The sequence below is a fragment of the Orcinus orca genome, chromosome 9 (assembly GCF_937001465.1).
Source record: "Orcinus orca chromosome 9, mOrcOrc1.1, whole genome shotgun sequence".
Classification (NCBI taxonomy): domain Eukaryota; kingdom Metazoa; phylum Chordata; class Mammalia; order Artiodactyla; family Delphinidae; genus Orcinus; species Orcinus orca.
Window position 1 is genome coordinate 45348696 of NC_064567.1, and position 25628 is coordinate 45374323.

General features: G+C 56.9%; 1 pseudogene; it reads right to left on the reverse strand.

Moving 5' to 3' along the window:
* Positions 1–15637: 15637 nt before the first annotated feature.
* LOC101284078 (oxysterol-binding protein-related protein 9-like) lies at positions 15638–19284 on the reverse strand (annotated as a pseudogene).
* Between the last annotated feature and the right edge of the window lie 6344 nt (positions 19285–25628).

The following is a 25628-nucleotide window of genomic DNA, read 5'->3' on the forward strand; positions in this document are numbered from 1 at the left end:
TGGACCCGGGTACCAGATGGAAACCCCAGCTCTGCTGGGCCAGGAACAAAGACAAGGGCAGGGGAAGCTGGCCCCGGAGGCACTAGGATGAGTGAGGGGTGGGAGTGACAGGACCATCTTCACCGTGTCCGCGTAATCGGTGTGGGGCAGGGAGCATCGGAGCAGCTAGGAGAGGCCAGAGCCGCCCCTGTGTTCCTGCCAGCCGCTGGCAGGGGAGCTTAGGTCCTGTGGAGGGGACCACACCCACCCAGCTCCCCCTCCAGTGTGACCTGATTCAGCAGGCTCTGCGGCCCTCCCACGGGCAGCGGCGTGGGCCCAGCCTCCAGAACCCACAGGCTTGAGCCAGGCGAAAGAAGGGGGGTTGCCCCCCTCCCCAGCTCCTGAGGCGGGGCTGGAGGCCACTGGGCCTGGGCACCGTCTGGCCCTGCCAGAGCCAAGGTCTCAGCAAACGCTTTGCCAGGCGTGCCATATTCCTGCCTTGCCTACAAGACCCGCGTTCCAGTCAGAGCCGGCTGTTCCAGGGCCGTTTGGTTCCGGTCCCCACCCGGATCCAGCGGGAGAGGCTCAGCCTTGTCCAGAGGTGGACGCACAGAGCCTCACATGCTGGCCAAGGATCCGGCCCCCCCGGCTACGTGGGGAGAGGACGCCCATGGGTGTGGCCGCAGCTGTCACTCTCTTGGCCAGAAGCTTCCGTGCAGCACAGGGAAGAGGGACCGAGGGGATGGACCCTCCCTTCTGGGCCGCCAGGGGTTTCCCACCCACAGTCTGAGTTGTGGGGAACAATGACTTCATTCCCCCCAGGAGGCCCACCGGGAAGATGGAGTTTGAGGTAGGAGGAGACACCGACAGCTGACTGGACATGACCACCAGCAGCTTGGATGAATTTCCCCAAGTCCCTCTATCAGACTTCTCTGAATCATGGCCGAGAGCACTGGTGGAGGGTGGCAATACAGGCCAAGGTCCCTGCAGGTCTTGGAGAGGGTGGCGAAGAACCAATGAACACCCGCTCCTGGAGAAACCCTCTGGTCCTCCCAGCTCTGCCCCTCAACAGGGCACTGGCTACCATCCCACCCTGACCTTGATCTAGGCTGCCCGGATGGGGCCTGTCTGCCCCCGCTGCCCGGGAGGCCTGCGCCAGAAGCGAGGACTTAGCACCAGAGTGAAGCCACTGTTCCTGGGAGGTGTGGCCATTCCCCACCGAGGGGGAGCAGAGGCGGGACCCAGGCCCAGAGCACAGAGACCAAAACGGAGACTCCAACTCCTTGGCCGTGTCCTCAAGGCTCTCCACTCACCACCCTGGGGCACACTTCTCACCACCCCTTCCCAGCCCCAGACGAGGGCCCGGGCTCCCGTGCCACCATGCTCACTGTGCCCAGATGTTTGCACGCACACTCTTCCTTCTCCTTCCCCGCTGCACCAGCCTCCTCTGACCCCTCCTCCATGGCAGAACCCACACCACAGCAGTGAGCTCACCCCAGCCTGGGCTGTCCCCCCCCGACCCCAGGGGCTGAGGGTGGGCCCGAGGGCCTGGGTCTTCTCCTTCCCCATCCACCGTGCCCGCAGCAGAGCTGAGTGCAGGGCTGGGCACAGGCGGGATGATCTAGGAACCATCTGCTGTCTGACTGTCCGACTCCCCCTGGAGACAAGGTACCCGCCTCTTAGAGCATGTGAATTCCTCCCTGTCTGACAGCTAACTCCTGGCCATTTAGGCGTCACACGATCCCCCTTAAATCAAAACAGGATTTAGCGGGCCACCAGTGATTCACCAGAGGCGGAACAATTTAGTAATTTTCTAAACTACTGCCTCCCATTCATTTCTCCTCACACTGCCCTGCCCCACCCCGCCCCGCGCCTGCCCTGAGCAATAATAGCAAGGCTTGGTGGGGAGGCCGGCAGGGTAGGACAGTGTCAACCCTATTTCTGGCAAGCGGGATTTTCTATCTTGATGTTTTAGCAGCTCCCCAGCAATAGCCTCCACTTGATGCCACAGAGGATGAGCCTGAGAGGCAGGTGGGAAAGCTGCCCCCGGCCTGGCTAGGAGAGTCAGGCTGGGCTCCTAGGCCTGAATGAGGGCACCTTGAGGACACACGGCTGCCCCTGCCCCACCCCCAACTCTGCTGGGACTGGAGGAGGCCCTCTAAGAAGGAGTGAGGTCACGTTTTCCCCAGCCCTGCCCTGCAGGAGAGGAGGGGGGCCTCTCTCATTTCCAGAAAATGCTAGTGGTGGCATCTGTCCCAAGCCTCCAACCACACCCTTGAGGGGAGCCAGGCAGGACAGGGGGTTCAACCTGCAGCCGGCCTCGGCGCACTGGGTACCGGGGTTTGGAGCCTTTCCTCACCCTGGCCACACGCAGGGCGCTCCCCTCTCCCCTGGCCTGGCTGTCACTGCAGCTTCCACTCGACTCTCCGCGACCCCTACCCTCTCCTGCCCTGAGCCCTCAAAAATCTCCTGTCTTTGCCTTGTTCGATCATAAAGCAGCAAGACTTGGGAGAAGGCGTCAGAGAGCATGGGATCTGATGCCCTCATTTTGCACATGGGGAAACGGAGGCTCATAGAGGTGAGGTGACGTGCCCGAGGTTCTTTGGTGGGTCAGGGTGCAGCCAGGTGTTCTCGTTCCTGCCCAGGCCTGGTCTGTCAGCCTCGCCCAGCCTCTTCCTCCTCTTTCTCTGCTGGACAAGAGACCACCTACTCCTCGGGCTCCAGTGAGGACTCAGAAAAGTGCCCGGGCAGCTGGAAGGTATTTTGCGGTGGGCAGGGGGGACCTTCTATGCTCCCCTGCCCCTGTCCCATCCCAGCCCTCACCTACGGCCACCGTCCCCAGAGAGAGTGTCCAGGTGGGCACTGCAAGTCCCGCAGGCAGGGACTCTAGGCTCCCTGTCCTGCTCCAGCCCTCTCCTGGATGCCCCCGTGTCATCTGGCCACGGGGCCTCCCTGCCCACCTGCGGGTCCCACTGCCTCTGCTAGTCTTCACTACATCTCCCAGGGCTCTGCCTCTTCCTGAGAACCTCCCAGCTGCCAGACCCTGCTCTGGCTGGCCACCCCGTGCTCTCGTCCCCAGTGCCGTCGCCTCCTTCGGTGCCCACTGCTGGCACAGCTGGGCGCACCTCATGGCCAGAGCCTCGCAGGCTCTTCGGCGTTTCCAGCGAGCACACCCCGGCTGGGTTCCAGCAGCGGGAGCAGGCGCGGCCCGGTGCCACCTTGTGCTCCCTCTGGGCCCTACCGTGGGACTGCTCGGGTGCTGCAGGTTCCAGGGCTTTAGGGAAATTCCTCTTTCACTGTGCTTGCACTGTTCTTACTCACCTCATCACCAGGATTAATATATTTTTCTTTATATCCCCCTAGTCGTAAAGTTTCATTTTTAATATTGTTTTATGGAGGAAGGGGCCCACAAAGACAAAAGAATCTAGGGCCCACAAAAATCATAATGCGGCCTGGAGCACCACCATGGCCATCACCACTGCTACCACGGCCAAGGGCGGCAGTCAGGGCGGGCTGAGATGCGCATGCTCCAGCTGTGCTCAGACTGACCCCTCCGACAAGTAAGGCGTATTCCTGGGCTGAGCGGTGTCTCCAGCTCTGTCCTCCTTCATCATGGGTCCTTCATCCCTCTTGCCTACCCTGCCAAGTCACACCTGGCCCGGGTGCTACCACACGGGCCAGATTTCCCTTCCTTCTCTCCTGACAGTGAATGGACTTGCATGCATGTACGCGTGCACACACACACACACACACACACACAACATGTGCTCACACACATATACATGGACACCACATGGGCACACACGCATATATATGCAATGCACACACACTGGTTTGCATACACAAAACATGTGTTGCACTCATGCAAACACGTGTGCATGCCTAAATATATACACCTGCAAGTGCACACACATCCTCACATGTACACATGCATGCAAATACACAGGGTAAAGATATGCATCATGGCCACAACCCCTGCACCTCCGAAACCCTCTGCCATGTACACCGTGGCCTCTGCTGCCTGTACCCTGAGCCCTGGGACCTCTGCACGGTCTCTCTGGCACCTCTGAGCACTCAGAGCTGCAGCCACCCATGCTGTTCATAACCCAGGGGCCTCCCTCAGCTCCTTAACGTGAAGCTGAATTTAAATTGTGGAGGGGGGGAGCCGTGGGCAAGAGGAACGCGGCGGAGGCCATTTCTGCGACGCCATGGCTTTGTGAGTCCTCTCTTGGGAATACTACATCTAGCCTCTCTTCATCTCCAGATGAGACCACCCACCCTGGGTGGGGAGGGGGACTGGGTCTGACCCAGCTCTCTTGCAGCCAGGTTGGGAGCAGGTTCAATGTGCAGGGCAGCTCGGGAAAGTTTTCAAACGTGAATGGAACCAGCTGTCTGCCAGCCTACCAGCCAGTGTCAGGAGGGGGATGCTGGGCCCTCACAGGGCAGGAACGGGCAAGGCAAACTGCGGGACCCCCCCGCACCCCGCTTTCACTCTTGGGCTTCCTAGGATGTTGTGATGCTGTGGGCTGGGCCGGCGGGGGTGAGTCTAGGAGGGTGGGAGGAAGTAGGCAGCGCTGCCCTTCTCCCCATCCACCGGAGACCCCTCCCTCTGTGGTCCAGTCTGGGGATTCTATTCATGTGAAGCCAACATTCCTGGAGCCCACAGGGCCAGCAAGATCATCTCACACAGGCAGATCGCTGTCTTGCCTAATGAGAAAATGATGACATGGCCCCCTGCCCTTGGCCCCTGTGCCCAGCCAGTCCCTAACTCCCCAGCCCCCCAGCACCGGCAGCCTCATCCCAGCACACACGCCTCCTGCTTTGTGCTATTGTTTCACAGGTATGCCTGTCAGTCCTAGGAAGTCATCTCACGGGGTGCCCGCGCGGTCCGCTCCAGGGCCCTCCCATCAGGAGGACTGGGCACCTCCGAACTCCTGAGGATTAGACCATTAGGATAGGAGAGCCTTCAGGTCATTAACACGTTATTGCACAAAGGCAAGCTGAGGCCACGGGCTGAAGGGGCTTTCCCAACGTCATACACGGGGAGCTAGCCTCAGCCTAGCCCTTGGCCCTACTGTCAGAGCGGGCACACAGTGGACCGGCAGGGACTCACTGCCTGAACAAGGCTGGACTCACTCCCCCGCCACCCCCTCTCCGGGCTGACGTCACTGGGACCTCTGAAGAGCCAGGGCCGGAGGGGTTTGGGGCTGCAGTGCCTTGAACTCAGGAACCCAGTCCCCTCATGGCGATCCTGCCTCCGTCCAAGCCAGGCCCAGGCCTGAAAGAGGCTAAATATAGTTTAGGCTGCCTAAAATGGCATATCAGACCCAGAAAGCGCCTTAATATCATCCCTGCCAGAGAGCTATGATCCCCTCTGTGGCTGCTGTTCCCCCTGGGAACCACTTATCGGCTCACTGTGGGGCAGCTCTTATGGTTAGAGAGCGGCTCCTTATATGTCACCCCCCAGCAATGCTGCCACCTTTCTCAGTGACGCCCTTCGGGGCCACAGACCAAGTGTGCCCCCAACACCGACCAGCGACAGCTTTTTGGAGAAGTGGGGACATAAGGACTATTTCTCCGGGACTGTCACTTCTCAGAGGGGCCATCCCCAGGTCTCTGTTGCCCTCTGTGCTCCTGCTTCATCCTGGTCATAGTGGGGGCCCAAACCCAGCAAGATCACATCAGGACAATTCCATTACCCCTTGGTCCATGAGGGAGCAGACAGTTATGGAAGGTCCCCTGTCCTGGGGCACAGGCCCTCCACCTGCCTCATTCTCTAGATGACAGCCCACACCCCTCAGTGACCTGACCCTGCCAGAGAGCACAACTGAGGACCAAAATCACAGCCAGGGCTGGTATGTCAGGCTTGGGCAGGGCTGCAACAAAGATAAATTTCTTTGGTAGAGAAATCAGGGTAGGAAAGGGGAGAATCATTACTGGTCTTATTTCACATACCTTTCATATCTGTTCCCAGAGCATCTGAGGATTCCATCAGTGCTTCTCAGACTTTAATGTGAACAGGAATCCCCTGGGGATCTTGTTAAAATGCAGATTCTGTTTCAGTAGGTCTGGGTGGGGCCCAAGATTCTGCATTTCTAACAAGCTCCCACGTGATGCCACTGCTGGTCTCAGGACTCTGAACAGCAAGGGGCTGAATTACCAAAATAAACAAGCAAACAAAATAAACTCCTGATCACAATCTAGTTAAAATAAATACACGAAAAGGAAGGAAACTTCTCATGATATGGGCGAGAGATTGCAATTGAATATCACTTTCCGTCTGAGCTTCCTGTAAGCCATGGCAAGAAAAGAAAGAAGTGTTTGCCAACTCTTACTCTATGACAACAGAGACAGCTGTCTGTCATCAGGAGAAAGTCCTTTCCCTGATTCTGGCTGCCCAGGGAACTGATCGAGCAGATCTTACCATCAGGAGATTTGAGAAACAGGCTGTGTTTTAGGGGCACAGTGGGCCTTTCTGTGAGATGGACTGAGCCTGGGCATCTCCATGGGGTGTATCCCTGATGGACATTCACAGTTTAGATAACACAGTGCCCCTTGTGCCAAGCCTGGGTCAGCGCCATGGTCAATGCCCATAGGAGACCATTCTTCCACCACCTAGTGGCTAAGACACTAGCTGGCTCAAGGGCCCCTGACAACAGAGGGAAACCCGGGGTTCTGATGCTTCACCATGCAGCCCTGAGTGTTCAGGGGAGGGCAGCTAAGGCCCAGGCCTGAGCCTCAGGAAGGGGTGAGGTGGATATGTGGGCAGCGGAAGAGCCGCACCTCTTCCCAATAATCAGGAGAGGCTTCCTGGAGGAGGGGACATGGCAGACAAATTTGTTTATGTAAAGGAGGAGAAGTGGTCTGGGGAGAGGAAAGTCCAAGCAGAAGGGGAGATGGGATGGGGTGGGCTTCCAGCCACGGCAGAGGTGGAGAGGTTCCCCACTGTCCCCTCTCTACACTGCTGGCTCAGACCCTCAGAGAGGGGCTGGTGGAGGTAGGATGGCGTAGCCCCCCCCACCCACCTCATGCCCGGGACATCCTGCGTGAGTCTATCTTCTCCTCACAGCCTGAATCTCTGCTTCCTGTCCAGGTTGGTGCAGAGGGAGAGGCGTGGGCCCTGCCTGCTCAGGGAGCACCCATGCTGCGGGTGGAGAGGCTCTGCCCTCAGAGAGCTCCAGACCAGTGCGGGCGGGAGCTGGGGCTGAGCGAGGAGCTAGGACAGTTAGGCCTCTGAACATGACGGTGGGTACAGCCACAGACAGGACCCAGGGGGAGAGAGGCTTGGTCAGCCTTGTCCCAGGAGGCCTTGGGAAGTCACTGCCCCCTCCCGAGGCCCTTCACCTGTAAACGGGGATGTTCCTACGAAAGGCCAACCCGAGCTGTCATCTCGGCCTGAAGGGGGGGTCAGGTAGAGCACAGTGGGGTCACCTGGGGACTGGGTCCCCAGTGTTCCCCACTTGCTCTTCCCAGGGTGACACAGGACACACCCTCTCTTCCCAGCCTCCTTTGTGATGAAAGGGACGTGTAGGACCCTGATGACTTCCCAGAAAAGGAAATGGAAAACCTTTAGATAAATAAAGCCAGAGTCTGTCTGCGTTAGCAGGGGTTGGGGCAAGAGGAAGTGGGGTTTGCTGGAGACGCTGGAGCTGGACGGCTGCTCCTGCCTTGGCCAGCCGGGCTTCCTTCTGGTCTGGGCCAAAACGGGGGCTCTGAACCATCCTTCCCTCCAGTTTGCTCCAGGGGAGAAGTCTGGAGCCTGAATTGAAGGAAAGGCTGGGCTCCCACACAATCGCTTGCCGGTGTAGAAACCAGGACACTTGCAGATGTTTCCAGAGCCCCCAGAATTTCAGGCCTGGGCTGGCGACTGGGGAGGAAGTAAGGGAAGATAGGAGAGGAGGGGTTCCAGGAAGCCCCACCCTCTCTTCCTCCCTGCTTAACCTTCCAGGAAGCAGGAGAGCAAATAGGAAGGCTTGGCACCTGCCATCAGTCTGCCTGGGGCCCTGGCCAAGTGCGTTGGTGCCCTGAGACTCAGTTTTCTCACCTGGAAGCGGGAGGTTTGAGGGACATGATCAGGTGCTGCCCACGGTGCCTGCCACTGGAGCCCTCGACTCAGGAGTGGTCCCTGCTGAGAGTGTGGGCCCAGCTGCCTAGGGCCACATCACCCAGCTGCCTCATTTCACAAACAGGGGACCAAAGCCTAGAGTGGGGAGGGAGGGCCTTACGGGGGCAACCAGAGAGGAAGACATTTCTCCATCTAACTCAGGAGCAGCTATGGGGCCTGGTAAGAGCTGGGGAAAGGAGAGGAGGGACAGCCACTTGGGGGTGGGTTTGGAAAGGTAGGGGGAGAGGGACTGACCTCCAGCGGTCAGTGGACAGGCTAAGGTCCAGTGGGCCTCGAGTCAGACCCACCCCAATTCCCGTGGCCTCCCATCCAGCTCCCAGTCAAAGAGCCAGCATCTCCTGGGCCCAGACTGGGTGCTAGGCCCTGTTCCAAGCATTGTACACTTACTCCTCACACCAACCTTCAGAGGCACGGGGTATGATTATTCCCATTTTACAGGTAGGGAATCTGGGGTTCAGACAAGTTTTAATTTTGTCTGCTTGTTTTGTAACTTAGGTGACACAACTGAGACGTTGGAGCTAAGATCTAAACCCAAATAGTCAAGCTGTCCAGGCCCCTTTCTCACAGCTCACACCTCATGGTGGGTGCAGCAAGGATCCCCCAAACCTGAAGAGAGAACAGTAGGGGCATAGACTTGGGCCTTCTGACCTACAGGTCCAGGAGAGCCAGGGCCCCGACAGCAGCAGATGTGGAGGAAGCATGAACCTGGGACCAGGGACTGGGAGCTCTCTTTGCCTTCCTGTCTGAGAAATTCCTGGTCCTCAAGAGATGAGCAGTTTCCAGAAAATCCACCGACACCCCAGATGGCCAGAGCTGGGGCTTTCAGACTCTGAGAACACAAATGGGGCCCCGAGGCACCCCATGGCAGAAGCCCTCCCCAAGGCCACCGAAGGGCTGAGAACCATCTTGCCAGACTGGCTGTCTTCCATGTGCACTTGGAGGTGGCCAGGCCCAAGGGAGCCAGCTGGTCCCAAGGTCACCAACAGTTTCATAAACAATGGGCAGCGGGTCTAGCCGTGGCTGGGGCCAGAACAAAGGCTCGGGCACTTCCTCGCACTGAGGCCCCCTCCTTCACGGTTTGCCAAGGCAGGAGACTGAGGAAGCCTTCATCAGGAGCTAGGGATGTTTTGCAAAGATTGTTCCCGGGAGAGCTGCAGCCGCCACTGACGACGGGGGAGCACACAGAGGGAATGGTTACTCAGGGCCGAGATCTGCCTTCCAGGAAGCAGGGGAGAGAGGGGCCTTGACTCCAGGCCCATGGGGTCCCACCTTGCTCCCCGGGCTGAATCACTAAAACACAGGGCATCGCCCACCTACTCCTCCTCTCCATGGCCCTAGCTCGGAAGTTGGCATCTTTTCTCTGAGCTGCTCTCCACGCTGTTGCAGTCTGAGTCTTCTAAAACAGCCCTGCTCTGAAAGCCCCCATGGCTCCCCAGGGCTCACAGAGGCAGCTCAATCTCCTTTGCTTGACATGCAAAGCCCTTCGGGATCCAGCCCTAATATGCTCCATCTTCCTGGCACCCCAGACTCCCCAGGCCCCTTCCCCTGGCAGCTCTGTCCCCGCCCATCCCGCCTGGAGTGCCTCTGCCCCTCCTGCTTCCCTACCCTCCTTCAGGGTCAGGGTTCAATCCTCCCTCTCCAAGAAGCCTGCCTAACTGCTCCCATCCATACAAGTTCCCTCCTCTGAGCCCTATGCCCCCAGTAAAATCCAGGAAGGATCTGAGCCCAGGAGTTCGGAGAACAGGGTGCCAGGAGGTCAATCGATAATGGAACAATCCTTCCTTAGACTAAGGTTCCCACACACAGCGCAGTCTGTTGACACAATTGTCCTCATGTAATTATTAATAGCACCCCCTCAGTTTCGGCCCCTGTGCTAGGGCAGGGGAGGGGTGGGGCAGAGGGGGCAGGGCCCAGTGTCCCCAGTGCTCTGAGAGTGCCTACCCTGGGTGGCCCAGCAGGGCACAAGGAGATGGGGGAGGGGAGGTTGGCGCTTATCCCCCAGGGCTCCACTCCACAGGGAGGTGGACTTTGCTGAGCCTCGCAGATGTCAGCAGGCCTTAAAACAGAACTTGCGAGATAAGCACCCAGGATCACCCTTATCAGAGGCCACAGGAAAGGCGCCAGGTTTAATCTCAAAACCACAGCCAACTCAACGGTTTAGAGACCTCAGGCAGCACCTCCCCAGTCAGACGCCCAGCGACTGGGGCTTTACGCCCGGAGGTGGGGCTGGGGGTGAAGGGAGGGGGCAGATGTAGGCCTGAAGGGGCTTCTTCAAAGAGGGGAATGAACCTTGAGTTTCATCTCCCCATGATGGGACTGGTACCGGTTGGTGGCGGGGACGAGGGAGAGAGGGAAGACCAGGTGGCCCCTGCCACACACACACACACACACACACACACACACACACACACACACACACACAGTAAAGGGGGAAACCGGTAGCTGTGTGACCGGCACCCACTCACTGGGAGCTGGGCTTGTGAGAGAGGAGCTGATCAAGGGCACTCAGCCAGGTAATCTAGGAGGGCTTCCTAGAGGAGGGCCCTTAGAGACAGACCTTGAGGGATAGGTAGTATTTGACAGATGGACACAAGGAGCTGGAGGGCAGGGACCCAGGTGCAGCAAAGAGCACCTGTGAAGGCCTCGGGCAGTGAGGGGCTCACCAGGGAAGCAGCTGCTACGGTCTGGAGTGGGGAGTGCATGGAGCTGGAGAAGGGAGAGGCGGAGACGGGATTAGAGGCGGATTAGAATCATTCCCCCACCGTACAGCCTCCCCATCAGCTGCGTTCCCTTCCATCCAAAGACCACGCTGGTGGTCTGGTCTCCAGGAGACCCCCGTGAAGGAGAAACGTCCTAGGAGGGCTCTTAACTACAGACTGCTGTCTGGTCAGTTTCCCCATCTGTAAAGAGAGGGCTTTCAGTGACTTCCTGGGGAACAGGATGTGGGAATGTGGGCCGGACAGTGGGACGAAGCACCACGACACTGAAGTGGCCTGGAAGGAGGGGCGGGAAGGCAGACCGAGCGCCCAGCCAGGGGGGTACTGCTGCCTGTGTCACGCAGAGCGGGTCTGCCGGAGCAGCAACGTGTGGACGCTGGAGGGGCACGCCACAAACCCAGGGCAGCCTGCCTGCCACCCGCCCCCCCACCGCCAGCCCACCCCTCGTCCTGCATTAAGCCATCCCCATTATCGCAAATGCCTGGCATTTTTGCCTGGTAATTCCAGCTCCCACAGCCCCGTGAGGATTAGGGTGTGATTAGGGAGTGAGGAGGACTCTGGTGGGTGGAGAGAAATACCTGCAAAAGGACACAGCAGCCTCCTTGCCTCCTGCAAGGGTCAGGATCCCGAAAGGAATCAGCGGCCAGTGAGGATGGTCCATGGGGCCTCTGGTAGCAAAGGCCATCAGCATGCGTTGCCTCCATCCCCTCCTTGCCTCTCCACTAGTCCTGTCCTCCCTGGGAGCACCACAGTAGCCCCTCGATGTGCCCCCTGCCTCTGCTGCACACCCACTCCCCTGCCCAGGAGAGAGGTCTGAAGGAAAGCTCTGAGCAGTCCTTGTCTCCGGAGAAAATGTCCCAGCCTCAGGGCCCACCGTCAAAGTCCTTCACCGACTCTGCCTCCTGTCCTAACCCTCCCACTCTCAGGTCGCCCCCGATGAGACAAAAAGACATCCTGGACTCTGATAGTCTCTTGGCTCTCACCGTTCCTTTCAGCTGGAATGAACTTCCATCCAATTCTCCACTGTCGAAGCCCTTCAAGGTCCAGGTTAGACGCTGCACCGTGGAGTCCCTTCCAGCCCACGCTGGAAATATTAAGAGCGAACACTTACCAAGACCTTGTGATGTGCAGGCCCTATTCCCCGTGCTCACACCCTATGGACTCACCTCATCCTCATTACGGACGTATTGCGGGGGAGGAAGTGGGGGATTTCATTTTGCCGATGAGGAAACTGAGGTCCAGAGAGCTATCACGTGCTCACGGCTACACAGGCAGGAAGTGGTGAGTCGGGACTAAACTCAGGCCCTCTGGTCCCGATGCAGCTTCTTCCCTTGTGTCTACACGGCACTCCTCTTGCTTGTTCCTTCGGTACCTCTTCATCATGGGGAAGACTTCTGAGTTTCCAAACTGGCACCCCACAAAATCGCAAGCTCCAGGGCAGAGCTCCCAAGACTTGCCCCTCACCGCTCCCGGCCCTCCCAGAAGCCTGGGCCCACTGCTGCCCCCTCTTCCACCAGCGGTGCCTCTGATGGGTTAGGCCCCAGCCCCGGCCCCTGACTTCCCTGCCGGCTCAGACACAGAGACCCTGGGGAGCAGTCAGGTGGAATCTGGACGCAACCCTACCTTAGGATTTCCCCAAATGCCCCTCCGAGCCCTGTCCCAGCTCTGGCCCCCAGGGCATTCGCGCAGCTCTACTGGAAACTCTTCTTCTTACCTGTGCTGCAACCATGAGGAACTTACAGAGAAGGGTGGAAATGGTCCTGCCGAGGTTGGCGCACCCATCACGCCCTCTAGCCACGCGAGAAGGTGAGGAAGCGCTGGGCTGGCAGTGGAAGAGGCCAGCAGCTGGTGAGGGCTTCCCTGGAGAGAGGCATCCGTGTGCTGGGATCCCCGTCCCCACTGCCTCCTAGAGGAGCATCTCCTCTCCTTAAGCCAAGCGAGGGAGGCTTCAAGAAAACTCCTCGAAAGCCTGCCATGTGTGCCCTGCAGTGTGGGCCGATCCCTGACGCCCACCTGGGGACGAGGACATGTCACTGCTCCCAGGTGGCTGGGCAGACAGGCGGCCTGAGCTGGGAAGGTCTGACTTCCGGAATTGGGGAGGCAAAGACGTGTCGGTGCTTTGCTTGGTTCAAATGTGGATCCTGTGGAAGGAAGACCCCCGTCTTTTTAAAAGGGGAAGAGAGAGGTTGACTCCACCGGAAGCTGGATGGGGGCAGGTGCTGGAAGCCCCCATGAGCACCAGCTTGAGGACGAGTCACCTGACTCAGGAGAGACCCCTATGGGTGGGAGGTCCCCCACAAGAACAGGGGGAGGAGGATCTTTCCAGTGACGAGAGTGGAGTTAGGTGTTTGCCATCAGCAACTTCCGTTCACACCGCCGGAAGGGCAGTGGAATTGGCTTCCTCTCTCATCCAGAGACAAAGAAATGAACCATCTAGAGAAAGAGAATCCACGGGGAAATACAGACGTCCTCGGTCTCCAAGGGGGATTGGTTCCAGGAGGCACCAAGGATACCAAATTCCGAGGATGCTCAAATCCCATCGTTAGGCCCTCAGTATCCGCCGATGCAGAACCCACGGATACAGGGAGCCAACGGCAATAAGAAAGAATAAAGCTGCTTCCTGCTCACATCCCACTGAGGTCTGCGTGTTCAAGAAACCGGCTCCCCCGTGCATGAGGCGGCCAGAGAGAGACAACAGTCAAGCCCAGGGTCAGCCTTTGAGAGGCCACTCGACCCTAGGATATGGTTCTTAACCTTCTGGGGGAAAAGAGAGGGGTGTTGTTCCAAGATCAAGGCCATGAGGTAGGCTGTAGACTCTCTCCCCAGAAAATTACACAACTGTACACGTACACAAAGATCTTAATTTAATTTGGTGGCGGGGTGGGGCGGGGCGGGGCGGGGCGGGCTATGGGCCCTCTGAAGACCACCCACAGTCTCCTTAGAAAACCACGCAGCCCAGGAGCACCACGTGTGGGCAAGCAGGGCCTGCATCTCATTCTGGCAGGTTTGGCAGCGGTACCGTGGGCTCATTCTGACTTGTGGACCTGGGAGAGGGCGGTGCTGGGCTTCGCTCATCTTCCTTTCTATGTCTTGGCTTCTAGAACAGTGCTTTGTAATTTGTTGCAACTGGTCTTCCCAAGCAACGCTGGGAATATTTTGATTTCTCCAGCTCCGCCCATGGCACCCTGGTCAGGAGGTTAAGTGTTTTATTGAAAAGACACACTTTTCCTTCCCAGGCTGATAAACAAGGCCACTGCAGGGAAACCGACTTCCTCCACCCGGTCGCTCAGCTGGAGAGGCCCGATCCTGGCCAAGGAAAACAAACGCATAAACATTTCAGGGACATATAGGAAGCGTTTCTGCTGGACGCCTGCTGTGAATGGCCACTGGAGTTCACGCAGCAAACTCCACGGGGGCCCGGACAAAGCGCTCTCTGCCAGCTCTTCCCTGCCGCTCCCCAAAGACCCACAGTCCGGCCACTGCTCTTCTCACCCAGCTCACGAGAGCACAAAACAGGCTCTTTAGTTGTCACCACCAAATACCAGCTTTGCCCCCTCCATGCCTGGCCCTTAAAGAGGAGGAGGTCTCCCTTTAGCCAGCACTGCCGGGGAGAACGGCCCCCGAGCTGCTTGTGTCCCGAGCCCAAGGGGGTGCACGGAGGCTGGGGACTGGCTGCCGTGCAGTGTCTATGATTCTCCCTGGGTCAGGGCACATGAGGGAGGAGTGCGTGCCCAGGTCGCCACGTGTAAACACCCACCTCTGCGGGCCCCACTCAGCGTCCCAGCCAAGCACCCACGGGGCACAGCAGGGTGGGCCCTGGACGTGGCTCTGCCATGATGTGACTCCCATGTGGACAGACAGGTGACAGAGGTTCCTGGAGGCCGTGCCCTCCCACTGGGCGCCCTCGCTCAGTCCATCGCTGGGAGCCACTGCAGAGGGGCCCCAGCTTCTGTTTTTGACAAAACTCTCTCTCTGGTCTTTCTTCTTCACCAGCCTCCCATTGTGTTTCTACACTTGCTCATATTCCTTTTTGGAATCCGTTGGATATAAATTGTTGGAACGAAGGAGGCTCCGAGTACAATTTTCCCTTCACAAGTTATTATGGAGTTCTCCCCCTTCCCACCTATCCTACCCTCAGTCTGGAATGCGAGGGTCACCACAGGCTCTGCCCCTGGGAGCAGCTCAGCCAGTTCTCTCCGCACACGCCCCGCTGCAGCCACACTCAGTGTGGGGGCCCACACTCAGTCCCTCTTGTCATCCTCACCTCGTTGCTCTCCCTGGCCAGGAGGTCCCTCCCTGACGGGAGCAGCTCAGCCAGTTCTCTCCGCACACGCCCCACTGCAGCCACACAGGGGCCCACACTCAGTCCCTCTTCTCATCCTCACCTCGTTGCTCTCCCTGGCCAGGAGGTCCCTCCCTGAAAGGTTCTTTTCCCTGTATCTGCTTGGCCAGGTGTAGCCTGCCCTCCAGGTCCAGGCGCCCGTCCTCGTGGGGCCTCGCAGAGATCCAGGTCGGCCCCGAGATGGGCTCCCAGGGAGCCTGAGTGTCTCCAGCTTGGCCCAGCTTTCGCAGCCTGGTGTCTTAGACCTGGGGCTGACCCACAGAAGCCAGGCCAAACCAGAAGCCCAGCCAGGGGCACCAGTGGGCCAGAGGGCATGGTTGGCCCGCAGAGACCCTCGTGAGGTGACGACTTAGCCCACAGGTCTCCGGGGCTCTGGGGCCCCTCCACCCATCACCATCCCCGCCCCAGCCATGAGCCGGCCAGACCTCATGCTTCCTTTGCGGCAACAGAACAAATGAGGTTCGGCCCTCAGCATGGGTTTGACTCCTGTTTTATAGAAAGCCAACCATCAGAAATAACGAGTGCCCAGGGTCCCGGGCCGACCATATCAGAGGCTTGGCGAGGGGCCGGCCCCGCAGGGAGCGAGGGAGGGATGCAGAGAAAAGGCAGCAGAGGCCCCACCAGCCTCCTTCCAGGCCTTGGCAGTCACCGCTCAGCTGGGAGGGGCTGCACAGCAGCACTCTGGGTCCACAGCACAGTCCTGGACAGGCCCTTCATGGAAGAGGCAGGGAGGTTCCGGACGATTCTGCAGCAGTGCTGGCCCAGGTGCTGGCCCAGACTTGTCCCTGAGGCCCAGGGCTCAGCCGTCACCCCCAGTGATGTGCGCTGGAGCCATGGGGCTCACCCACATGGAGGGTCACAGGATGGGGTCTGAGCCGTTCCAGTTCACCGATGCCCCCTTCCACCTAAGAGCAGAGGAACAGAGAAAGAGTTAGAGCTGCAGGGGCCCACACAGGAGCCAGCTCTTGTCCTCACTAACCGGAATTCCTCTCTCTGGGCCTTCGAGGATTTCAGGTTCCAACATGCCCACCTCACCCCTCCACACTCACAGACAGGCCTACACACCAGGCCCCTACAAAACAAATGCACCTAAACCCCTCAAATGAGGTGCGCGGTCTACACGCATCTGAATCCAGCCACTTTCCAGGGGTGCCTGATGGTGGCGCTTTTAAAGGCACATGGGGAGACCTAGATATGGAGACATCCTGTAGGGTTCAAGGCACAGAAGGAGGTCCAGCTGCTGGAGCCCAGAAAGGTAGGCATAGGGCATAGGGAGCCAGCGGGAATGGTACCACACAGGACCCAGGAGGCCTTGCTAGGATTCTGGGCTTTGCTCTAAGAACCGCTAGTGAAGGGCTGTGAGCGGTTCAGTAAGGCACTTATTTGCCTTTTTTAAAAATTTATGAAGCCTTAAGAAGCACTGAGTATAATTAAACTGGAGTCCAGGGTTAGACACAATTTAATAATAGTCCAATTCCAAAATTAAAATTAAAGTTATTACAGGTGAGACCAGCAGCACTTGATTTTAATACATGGAACTAGTTTTCTAAAAACAACTCAGAGGAATCATTTATAGCAGATGGAATATTTCTGAAAAATCTGGCATTAGGCGTATTATACATAGACGTACATCCTAAGATTATACAAACTAGGAAACAGCTGTTGCACGCCTCAACAGCAGTACTGGAGCACGGACTTTGAGACTGGGGTTTAGAAACGCTTCCCAGGGTGTGGGGTTTGGGGAGGGAGCAGACATTTTCAAAACCTGAAGTTTTTCTGCAGGACTGGAGTCAAAATTGTAACTGCCACAGCGGAGGAAAACAGGGATGCTTTCACTTTACTTGTACATCTGCGCTGGCAAGTCCAGTACAGGCAGACCTCGTTTTATCGGGCTCCACTTTATCGCTCTTCACAGATACTGTGGTTTTGTTTTAATACAAATTGAAGGTTTGTGGCAACCCTGTGTCAAGCAAGTCTGTGGATGCCATTTTTCCAACAGCATTTGTTCTCTCTGTGTCACATGTGAGTAATTCTCGAAGCAGTTCAAACTTTTCCATTATTATTAAATTTGTTATGGTGATCTGTGATCAGTGATCTTTGATGTTATTATCGCAGACAGAATACAACTCACTGAAGGTTCAGATGACAGCATTTTTAGCAATAAAGTATTTTCTAATTAAGATGTGTACATTGCTTTTTAGACATAATGCTACTGCATGCTTGACAGACTACAGGATAGGGTAAACATAACTCTCACATGCATTGGGAAACCAAAAATTTGTACGACTCGCTTTACTGCACTGGTCTGGAACGAACCCACAATATCTCTGAGGTCTGCCTGTATCCCTGAGATTGGACCTGCTGCAAGAAGGGAGTGAACAGGTTCTCCCAAAGTAAGGCTGTTGCATCTCCCAATCTAATGCTTAGAAGCATCATGAAGTTTCAGTAGTGGTTCGCCAAAAAGCCAACGCTCTCCATCTTCGTGAATAACCTAGACCCCCACGGAACTTCTCTCTATTCCTTCCTCAGGCTTCTGCTCTTTGTCTTTCTTCTCGCTTGCGCCTTGCTTCAATGGCCGCATCAACGTCTCCGATGTTTAGGTCGAGAGAGACAGCCTTGCAGAGGCAGTGGGATTCATACTCTGTTCTGTTCTTCCAACCTACTTTCCTCCTGATTACCAGCATCTTCTTGGTCTCTGTAAAGACTGTATGACCCCCTGTTGAGTATTTTGCATATTTTACACCATTCCATTTCCCTTCAAGTGAGCAGAAAGATCTGTCATTTGGAGAAGAAAAAAATCTTAGTGGTAATTCTGTGCAGGAGTAGCATGGGAGACGATATTTGCATATAGCTCGTTTTGGAACAATTGATATGTGCATTCTCTTCCTAGCTCCACCCACGGCGCTGTAAGGACAAGCCTTCCATAACCACTGGGGAATGTGAGAATGTTAACAGTTGTCATAGTCTAGACACAAGGCACAGCCCTGCCCTATGTTGTGCACACCAATCAACGTCCCAAGAAACTTTCATCTGGTCCATGTATGAATGCTGGATTGCATCTTCTCGTTAAAACACTCAGCAAAAAAGGCTGAGATGGGTGGATGATGGAAAAGTTGCTCAGCCACGAATGTTATACTGTTTCAAGAAACTAGCGCCTCTAAAACTAGCTCTCTGTTCTCTCCAGTGTCCTTTGGCGGTGCCTCATGAGGCTGCAAGGTCTCACCCAAAATGCAGTCGTGTGGCTTTCTGGCAACGGATCCTTTGCTTCCTGCATGAAAGTCTGAGAGCTACCATTTGACCACCTGAACCATTTGGTCCCTGGGATCCTTCTGGTCACAGATACTCAGAGGCAGGTCTGGATGTGCAAAAGCTTGCATGTATTTCTAGAAGAGGGCTTCTCTCAAGAGTAATTGTTGGAAGAACTACCTTAGTACGATCCATCCCAAGCCTAACCTGTGATAAGAAATGTGTGGCCACCTCTCGTGCTCGTCCATGGACCTGCCTCTGCTTTATCGTCAGTCATATCACGTGCATCGACGTGGTCAGCGTCACTTGTTCCACTGGATGTGGAAGAATTAAGTGGTTCTTTGGAACCTGGGTGCTTTAGACTGTTTCCTATGTGTCAGCACTGAGGCAGATCTAGAGGAATCTATTAGACGCTTTGGGGTTGAGCCACTTTGATGGAATCCATCAGCATCACGGCATTCCTCACTGCTCGAAGGAGAGACACTGGAATGGTAGGTATCTGGAGACAACTTGGCAACCCCGGGAGAAGTCAGGCTGCTCCTTGGTGAGTGCCCACTGCCTGCACCGCTGCTCCTTGGTGAGTGCCCACTGCCTGCACCGCCGCTCCCTGGTGAGCGCCCACTGCCTGCACCGCCGCTCCTTGGTGAGCGCCCACTGCCTGCACCGCTGCTCCTTGGTGAGTGCCCACTGCCTGCACTTTTGGTGCTGGACCCTAATGATGTCTCAGGGTAGCCAATATAGGTTCGGCTGGTGGGGAAGACACATGCAGCTCTGACTTGCACAACTGAGCAGGTTCGGGAGGTCAGGCGAGCTGGGCAGGCACTGAGATAACCACAGGTTCCAAGGGAGTAGGTGGACCTACAGCATCTACTGGGTTAACAGCACTTTAGCAACCTGTAGCAACATAAGACAAAGCCTTAGTGATTCCACCGTGCAACCCGAGGTTTTCAGTTTTCTTGCTCTGTTCATCACTGTTGCAGTTTTGAAACACATCACTGAAAAGCTTTTACAGTAAGTCCCCTACATACGAACCTTCAAGTTGCGAACTTTCAAAGATGCAAATGTGCGTTCCATCCACGTCAGGCATGAATGCAGTTGCAGCTTGCCCTCCGTCTCCTGTTGCTGACGATCCTTCAGCTCTACCATCTCCCACCTCCTCTCCCTCCTCCAGTCAGTAACTCGTCTTGCCTGTTCACTCGACGCCAGCCCGTGTGCCAGCTGTTGTACTGTACTACTGTACTTTTCAAGGTACTGTACTATAAGATTTAAAATGTTTTATTTTTGTATTTTTTTATGTATTATTTGTATGAAAAGTATTATAAACCTATTACAGTACAGTACTATATAGTCGACTGCGTTAGTTGGGTACCTAGGCTAACTTTGTTGGACTTAACGAATGAACTCTTGGAATGGAACTTGTTCGTATGTAGGGGACTCACTGTCCTGTTAAGATTTGTAGAGGAGTATCAGCCTCTGTAAGTTTCCTATCAAAATCTTAGACACTGGGGACACATCCTGAATCCAGACATCCAGGGGTGGCAGATGGAAGGAAGAGAGGGGAGTAACATTCCCACCCACAGCCTGGCTCCAGACAGGCACCAGGGACGCAGGTTTGCAAAGACCAAACTACTGCCCAGACCAGTTTGGATTCTTGCCCCCGGTCATGGAGAGAAGAAGGGGGAAGAGTCAGAAATAGACCAGACTTCCTGTATCCCTATAAGATCCGCCCTCAGCCTGGCCCCCAAGGCCCTTCCCTTATCGTTCTCCTCTGCCCATACTGACAGGCAGACAGAAGTTCCTCCTGTGAGCTCCCAATGTGACAAAATTGGGTTTGGCTTCAGTGCAGGGGTGAGTCATATTCATCTGCTGCTAGACGCCCCGGTCACACCAACAGTCACCGAGTCCTAAGGTCAGGCTGGGAGGTTTATGCCACCTGTGAGGCTTTTCACAGAGGTACCTAACCTACCCAATCCTGGACTACAGGTGCCGAGGCAGGGAGAGTATTAGAAACACAGAAAGAAGCAGTTCACAACTACAAGAGGAAACCAAAGCAGAGCCGTTCTGAAAGGGCTGAAATGCTGGGATACTGTGCTTATTTAGGGGATGAATGGTTCCCCGTAGGAACGGTTCTGAAAGTCTATGGATCAGTTACAAGGATGAAAAAGAAGAACTCTGCATATGCAATTAGGGGCTGACAGAGAAAGGGGAGGGATGGAATGGACCGGTTTCTGAGTGCAGAGGCGCCGTCAAGGCTCACTCAGCTGTGCTGATGTAGAGGAGGCTGAGGGTGTGAGAGTTTAGAGCAGCGCTCCTCAACCTGGGCACAGCAGACATTGTGGTCGGGATAATTCTGTTGGGGGGGAGGAGGGTTGTCTTGTGCTTTGTAGGACATCTGGCACCCTCCCGCAAACTAGTGACAACCAAAAATGTCCCCAGACTTTGCCAGATATCCCCCGGGGTGCAAAAATGCCCCCGGTTGAGGACCACTGGCTTCGGGGTTGAGCTCAGCGAAGATGCCGTGGTCCCCAGAGCTGAGGTCAGCTCAGCGTCACGGGCAGGCCCATCTCTTGCCCACGACTGAATCCCTTGCTTCCCCAGCAGCCGTCACTGCATCAGAGCAGCAGTTACCTGACTTCACAGATTTTCAACATGACGTCTTGCTGTGTCAGCAAGGAGAAGAGGGCAGGCCTGGTTTTAAAGCCACCAGAGCTGACCAGCAGAAATACACCCAAGCACTTCTCTTACTCACTTTGGATTTCCAGACAAGTATCCTGTGTGCAAGTGTCCTGTCCCGCGCGCCAGCTGCTGGCAGTCAGAGCAACTACAGAATGAGCCCCAAGGCCGTCTCTCACCTGCGAACCTGGCCGGTTGCTGCGCCCTCCACCTGGAAGGACCATCCTTCACCGCTCCTCCTTCAGGGTCAGATCCAGGAGCCCTCCTTCCGGAAGTATCCTCCCTCAGCACTGCTGTCAGGCTCTCGCCGGCCATGCTGTCATGGGGTCTCCCTCTCCTGCTAGACTGTGAGCCCCTAAAGGGCAGAGCTGGTCTCACTTGCCTCCGTCCCCTCAATGACCTCTAGCTCCGTGTTGGGCTCCCAGGGTTGCTGCTGAGGGAACACACCCCCTGTACACGCCCTGCCCCTCGTCAAGCCCAGGCACCAGAGGGAAAACCTGAGTCTTCATCACACTTCACTCTCCCTCCCCTTTGACCCCGGTGGTCACCGAGCCCTGTCCATGGCCCACCTCTGCTCTCTCATCCCTTCCTCTCTGCCTCCTCCCATTCTTCCTCCTCCCCCCACTTGCCTGTGAGCCCCCTGAGGTCTCCAAAGGCGAGGGAATGCTTCTACATCTCCTCTCGACCTCATAGCAGCTCAGGGAAGGCATCGTTTTACCCAATCGACAGATGGGGAAACTGAGGTCCAGACAGAGCCAGCCCTTCCAGAGGTCGTGCCATGGCAGCACAGCCAGGACGCAGCTGGGGTCTCCAGACTCCTGCTGGGTGCTCGGCTCCGCACAGCACCTGCTGGGTGCTCGGCCAGGAACAAGGCGCACCAGGGGCGGCTGTGCGTGTGGGCTGCAGGCAGGGGACTCACAAGAGGGGGCTGGGCAGTGGGAGCACCCAGGAGCCCTCCCTCAATGGATGAGAGGCACAGTGAAGAGGGCATCTAGGAAGAAGGGTGTCAGCAGAGGCGTGAAGGCTGCAGCAGACTCCTCAGGCGGGCGGGCGCACAGGTGTGGGAGGTAGGTGCTCAGCTCCAGCCCCTCGAAGGCACCGTTTCCAGCTGAAGTTACATTTTCAATTTTTTGTCTGAGCCTCCAAACAGAAACATCTGTCGCCCAGGCCCAGGCCCCGGTTATGAGTTCTTTCCTCTCTTCTCTGGCCTGTTGACAACCCTTTCATTTTCTCCCATTCTAGCGAGGCTGGAAGCTTGAGAGAGGTCACTGTGTGTGTCTTCTTTGGAAATGACCATAAATGAGTCTTTTTTTTTTTTTTTGCTGAGATGGTCAGAGAACAGAGGAGGGAGGAAGCTGGGGGACAGACACAAGCGAAAGTAACAGGAGCTTCTCTGAGGTCGAGGTGTGCGTCACACCAGAGAGTGGAGACAGCACGGGGCCCGGGGATGGTTCAAATTAGGATGCTCTTCTCCAAAGGCAAAACTGGCAGTCTGGTCTTGTGCACTGTCACCGTGGCAACAAAGCCAGGCGGCGGGAAGTCACACTGCCTGCTCAGTGACCTTCCACTGGGCTGGGACAGCACCGGCCTAAGCCCCAGGCCCTGAACTGCTCTTGACTCGAGGTGTGGCCTGGCGTCAGACCTCCACTCCGGCGACCCCATCTGTAGAAGGAAGGGCCGTATCGGGCGGTGTCCAAGGGCCTTTCTGTGGATCCCAAGCAGGTGGCCAGGGATGCGGCGTGCTCCACGTGGGTTAGCGTGAATGTCAGGGTTCTTATGGGGCATCAGAGGTGGTTTTGAGGGCAGGCGGCGCATCTCTCCCTGGATTAGAACAGAGTTGATTCTGAACTTGACTTCTATTTGACTGTGAACTCTGAGAGCAAGAAGCGCGTCTCATCCAGCTGCTTCTTCCATGGAGTCCAGTCCGGGGGTTCCATGAGGTTGAGGCGATGAGAGGGAAGCCCCGCCAGCCCGCAGGTGAGCCTATCCTGCCGTGAGCACTCGGCTGCCTTGCAGCGGGTGCTTGGACTAACTGGCCTTGGAAATGACCTGAGCTCGGGCCATACGCCCTTCCTGTCAAGGCAGCAGGACTTATCCCCCAAGAGGCAGGGCCCCAGCTTTAGCGGGTCTCTCTGACCTTGAAGGCTACTTTCCCAAGTTTCTCCCTTTGAGCTGTTTGAGAATCTGGGATGAAAACAATACGCAAAGCCTTTGTAATCCAAGCCCTCGGAACAGGATTCCAGGAGGCTGGGCCTGCTGTTTCCCATTACAGTGGGGTATGTTATCTGATGGGTACAGAGGGGGAAAAACCCTGCGTTCCCACTATTCACTCACCACTCAGCTTTCCGGGAATGAGGCTGGGAAAAGTCTCACCGTGTTAACTGCCCAGATGGACCGAGCCATCAGGGTGGAGCAAGTGATGGGGGGAGTACAACTGGTTGCAGCAAAGTCCATGCAGGGGATGCAGCACTCAGACCTGGGGGGGGGGGGGCGGGGGGGCGGGGGTCAGCCAGCGGAGCCAGGAAGAAAGTACCCCGGGTCTGGTATGTTACAGCAGACCAGATGCTGGAGGGTCAGCACCTCACCTGACATCTGACTCTCACAGGCAGCCAGGGAGGGTGAGGCAGAGGTAGGCACTGCCCTCACCAGCCACCAGAACATCAGTTCTCACAGTGCCGTCCCAGGACAGCAGCACCAGGAGCACCTGGGAACTCTTGAGAAATGCAGGTTCTCAGGCCTCCGCCCAGACCTACTGAGCCAGAGGCCCCAGGGGTGGGACCCAGCAATCTGTGTCTTACCACACCCTCCAGTGGGGACGCCCGCTGAACCCTGATGATCACGCTCTAGCGAATCTTCCCAGTGGGTGGCCGTAGACAAATACAGACGTGCTGGACCATTGATCCCCTCAGCCATCAGGGGACTGGGCAGAGTCTGGGTCAACCAGAGTCCCCAAGCCAGTCGTCCCTAACCCTGTGTGTTGCCCCAGTACGATGATCTGCTATCTGTGCTGAGGAGTAGGAAACACTGCTGGAGGAGATGCCAAGGCTCAACCTTGCCCGAGCTCCTCCCATGACAGTGAGCAGGGACAGACAAGGGCAGGGTAGGGACTCCGCCTGGACCGCCTGCCCCAGGCCGAGGGCTCGCTCCCTGATGCGTGCAGCCTCTCCAGATCGTTTCACATGCCGTCATTTTGCTGGTTCATTTCATGGCACATGGCCCCGGGGACAGGGGTAGGTTCTGGGAGAAGGGACAGCTGACAGAAGAAGAAGAGGTGCTCCGGGCCCACGTTCACACTCAGATGTCTCTGGACTGAGCCCCCTGACAGACCAGAGCCCCAAGTCATTCTCAAGCACTTGTCAATTAGGGCTGAGCCCAAAAGTCCAATCCCCAGGCCCCTGGGAGGTGCCTGGTGAGTCGAGTCCTGCAGCAGAAGCATTCTTGGGGAAAGAGAAGTTACTCCAGACGGGGGCAGGTGGAGAGGTCCGGGGCGGTGGGCCACCCCAGGGAGGGGCACAGAGACAGATGTAGGCCTTCAGCGAGGGGTCCCAGGGGTCCGGAGAGGGGGTGGAGCCTGTGTCCAGGGTGCGGTCCAGAGCCCTGTTGGGCAGGTCCTCCTGCAGGAAGGATGCCCTGTGGCCTCCCACCCCGTCCTGCAGAAGGTGCCAAGGCTGGTGTCACCTCCTTCCCCCATGCAGCCCTTCTCTCATCACTCTGAATGAGTGGCCCTTTGTACATGAAAGGAAAGCGACCTGCATGTGCCTTTAATCCTCCCGATGAAAGAAACGCCGGCACGTGACCCCACAGGAATGCTCCGTCCCTGGCCCAGTGGGCGGGCAGGTGGACGGCTGAGCAGGTGGACGCGTGGGTGGGGCGTGATGAGGATGTCACGACGTCTCCTCCACGTCCCCTCCCTGGGGACACAGTCCCTGGGGACTGTGTATGTGGAGTCCTCTCTCTCTCTCTGGCTCCATTCAAGGGCTCACTTGCCCGTGGGTGGGCAGCGGCCCTAGACTCCAGGGGAGCCCCTTGGATCGCAGGCGGTCAGAGCCGCAGCACCCCAGCCATGGCCTACGTCCTCCACCCCAAACCCCACCATTTCACAAACAGGAAAACAGAGGTTCCGCCCGAGGTCACAGCGAGTCAGGAGCGGCTGAGACAATGTCAACGAGAGCGGTTCTCCGTGCTTGGTAATGTCCTAGGCGCTCTTCACAACAGCCGTGTGAGCCAGGCACAGCCACTGCCCCCATTTTACAGATGACAAAGTGAGGTACAGACAGGAGAGGTCTGATGGCTCCCAGCCAGAAAGCAGCAAGGCCAGGATTCAAACGCCAGAATGCACGCTCACCACACTGGCAAGTTCTAATGCTGCCCCACTGGAATCCAGGTCTCCTCCCCGCCCCCAGGCCTGCCCCTCCCACTGCGCCCTGAGGCCTCCAAGTCACCACCCAAAGGCTACAACCGCCAGTCCGCGGGGTGGGGTGGGGCGGCGGTTGCTGCCCCAGCCCTGGGGCCTGGTCAGAGAACTCCTATTCACCCGCCTCCCCTG